Here is an 857-nt window from a genome sequence, read left to right as displayed (position 1 = left end):
CTCAGATCTTCGCGAATACTGTCATCACAATTGCTGGTGTTGATAGTCACATTTATTGCTATTACTAGTATTACAAGTGCTATTACAGATCTTTATTATCATGTTTTTTTTTTTGCCTCATTCTTCTGATCGCCTTTACCACTGTTATTGCGATTATTGCCATTTTCATCTTTATCCTCCGCGTCTTTTTTTTCTCTTATCTTTCTCTTCCTTTCCTTCTATCATCTTCGTTTCCGTCTTTCTCTCGCTTTTATGCCTTTCTCTTCTGAAAGTAAACAGGGCTGCGGCTGCAAACACACATGATAGATAGGCTTTTTATCTACTTATCTATATATCTATTTATTAATTTATCTATCTACCTGGCTATCAATCTATCCATCTATTAATTTATCTATCTCTTCATTTATATATCCATTTATCTATCAACATTTATATATATATATCGGTTTATCTATCTATTCATTTATCTATCTATCTATCTATACATATATGTATCTGTTTATCTATCTATCTATATTTATATATTTGTCTATCTATCTGTCTACCCGTCTATCTATAGAACCATCTATCTATCTATCTATCTATCATTTTATGTACCAGATAGATATATGAAGAGAAGAAGAGATAAATGGAGGGAGAGAGACACAAAGAGATCTATAGATGGACAATGACAAATAGATATAGACACACACACACACACACACACACACACGCACACACACACACACACACACACACACACACACACACACACACACACACACACACACACACACACACACACACACACACACACACACACACACACACACACACACACACACACACAAAAGGGCTGATGTGGCATTGTCTGAAGC

This window comes from Penaeus vannamei, chromosome 36 (assembly GCF_042767895.1).
Source record: "Penaeus vannamei isolate JL-2024 chromosome 36, ASM4276789v1, whole genome shotgun sequence".
NCBI lineage: Eukaryota > Metazoa > Arthropoda > Malacostraca > Decapoda > Penaeidae > Penaeus > Penaeus vannamei.
Note: the sequence above shows the minus strand (reverse complement) of the source record.